Genomic DNA, 2,606 nt, shown 5'->3' on the forward strand with positions numbered 1-2,606 from the left:
AGACCCAAAGTTAAGCTGCTTTTGGCAGTTTTGTGAAAGCATCACTTTAATCCCTGAGTTCTGTTTTAGCTTTTACAACATAAGGAGGGCCTTTATGTCAATCTTTTATTAACAGATTTTAATACTAGTTATATGTGCCAGGCAATGTGAAAGCACCTTTTACGTGAGTGGTTATTTTATTTAATGTTTGTCAAGACTTTATGGAATTATTACTATCTTCGTTTTACCAAAGGAGGAAGCAAGGCCAAAGAGACTAAGAGCCTCACCCAAGGTAGCATGGCAGCAGGTAAGTGGTTCAAGGTAAAAATGGTTCAATCCAGGACTAGCTGCCTTCAGAGCTGAGATTCTGATGCTTACTGGCATGTGGAGAAGCCCAGTGGTGGGGATAGCCACAAGTGGCATTGAATTGGACCTGGCTTGGTCTTTCCTGACTCATTACATGACCTAAGCAAGGTATTTAGCTTCTCTGAACCCCAGACTCCTTGGAGGATGGCAGCATTAGCAGCATGCTGTCAGGGTTCAAGGCAATGTATACCGTGGACATCTGGTGCATCCTTCAGTGACAGAAATTATTTACTGTTGCAGAGAAGGCTTGCGAAGGTGATTCAGGTGAAGACAGGATGGATACTCCCCCATCTCGTAACTGACACTGCTGCTTCATGAACTCTGTCACAGGAAAGGTTGCTAACAGAAGAGTGGGACTACGTCACCTTCAAAGGATTGGATTGTTATGAGATGAAAAGACAAAGCTTGAGAGGGCGTGGAGGGCGAGGCTGACCGGGCAAGCTCCAGGGCCACGAAACTTCTGCTAGGAGAACTGAGTAATCTTGGAAGTCTGGAAGAAGCTGTTTCTTCAAACCGGCCTAATAGGATGGCATCTAATATTTTTGGATCAGAACATACCCAAGAGGACAAATCCCCCAGGAGGGAAGAGAAGTGGAATCATAGATGAATGGACACTAGTATAGACCAACAGCATCTGAATCCACCTGGTGGGAAGACTCGTGACAGTTTTGGTCCCCTGGTTACTATGATTTCCCCTTTGGCGCAGCAAAACAAACACAAAGACCACATTTTTGTGGGTGAAGAAGACTCAAAATTAGACCTTACATCTGCCTCATGTACCTCACTGTGAGAAAAACTGGGCCCAAAGGGCAACTCGAGAGAAGTGGATCACACCAAAGAGCTGGAGCCCACGCCCACAGTCCACATCCAGGAGCCCGAGCTGGGGCCATCACCTCACTCTCATGACAAAGTCCCAAACCTGCCAGGAGGCAAATCCAGCATCTCCTACTACAAAGGGCTTCTGCCTTGCCTACGGCCAGACCAGAAACTTGAGATAGGATATCAAATGTTATCTTCTAGAACCCAAAAGAGTGGGGCAGAAAGCTCTGTGTATGCACTAGGCGGGCGGCTAGCAGCCTCTCCTGCTCCCCTGAGAGCTGTGCTGAGGCCCGTGCCTCCCAGACTGTCAGGGACACATCTGCGGGAGAACAGGGCAACTTCCTTGGGGTCTTCCCATTTGTCATTGCCTTGGAGCAGTACTCTAAAGTGGATGAGGACAGCAGGAGGCTTGGCAGGTTTTTCCTGTCCTTGTATCGGTTGTCTGCTGACTGACTCAACGTGTTAGGAACTTTGGAAAGAAAACCCCGAAACCTATCCATTTCTGCAGGATGGAGGAGGGGAGCATGAGCAGAAACACTGAGAAGGTGGCGGAGTCTCCGTAAAACACCTCCCTTTGGATCCTGATGCTGCCTGTCACCAGAATGGTTCCCACTTCTGAAATTTTTGCCGACCCCCAATGTTTCCTTTTCATTTTAACCCCATTGTATTTTCCTGCGGTCTCGGTAGCTCTTCCTTAGCAGCTGTCAACAACACTGAGCAGTTGTCTTCAGCCCGGTGCTCTGTGAAGGTTTTTGTGCCCTGATTCTCTGAGTTGCACAGTTCCTGCATCTAATACCCTGGCCGACTCTCATGCAGCAGCCTGCCTTTCTCCTCCAAGACTCATTGTGGTCGGTGACATTCCAGGCCCGCTTGTGTGATTTCCTGTCACAGACCTTAAGTATAGGCCTTTGTTTCTCATGGTGATGCAGAATCCTCCTGCCCCACATAGCTCTTCCTATGTGTGAGGTCCGCGGCCTGCTGCAGGACTTAAAATCTTCTCTGTTAAAACTGAGCACTGGGCTTTTTCAGACTCTTCCTGGGTCTCACTTTATTTCTGTGTTGGATGGGTGGGAAGAAGATACGCTGGAGAACCTGGGCTTTTTAGGTTGATTTCTTTAATAACATATAAAAAAGCTGTTTTCTAAGAATCAACTTCACATAAATGCCTATGGGCTCAGTTTTGGACACTTCCGGAAAAAGGTTCCTTGCTCAGTCAGGCACACCAGAGAGAAAGAAAAGCCGCTTGGGCCACCTTTAGAAAGCTTTGCAGAACCTCCGGATCATATTCGCAAACAACGCCCCTTAGGCCCGGATATTTAGTTTGGCAGCAGAGTCCCAACTGCAGTTGTGATGACACTGGGCTAGCAGGAGTCACGTTGCTTCATTTGTCAGGCAGAGGTAACTCTGCAAGGGCCACAGCCTCAGTTCCCGGCTTCCTTTGT

At 48.0% G+C, this 2,606-nt stretch overlaps 1 pseudogene; it reads left to right on the forward strand.

The window, feature by feature from the left end:
* Positions 1-276: 276 nt before the first annotated feature.
* On the forward strand, positions 277-1,498 carry LOC104864736 (annotated as a pseudogene).
* Positions 1,499-2,606: the final 1,108 nt, after the last annotated feature.

This window comes from Fukomys damarensis, unplaced genomic scaffold (genome assembly GCF_012274545.1).
Source record: "Fukomys damarensis isolate Sample0158 unplaced genomic scaffold, DMR_v1.0_HiC HiC_scaffold_69534, whole genome shotgun sequence".
Lineage (NCBI taxonomy): Eukaryota > Metazoa > Chordata > Mammalia > Rodentia > Bathyergidae > Fukomys > Fukomys damarensis.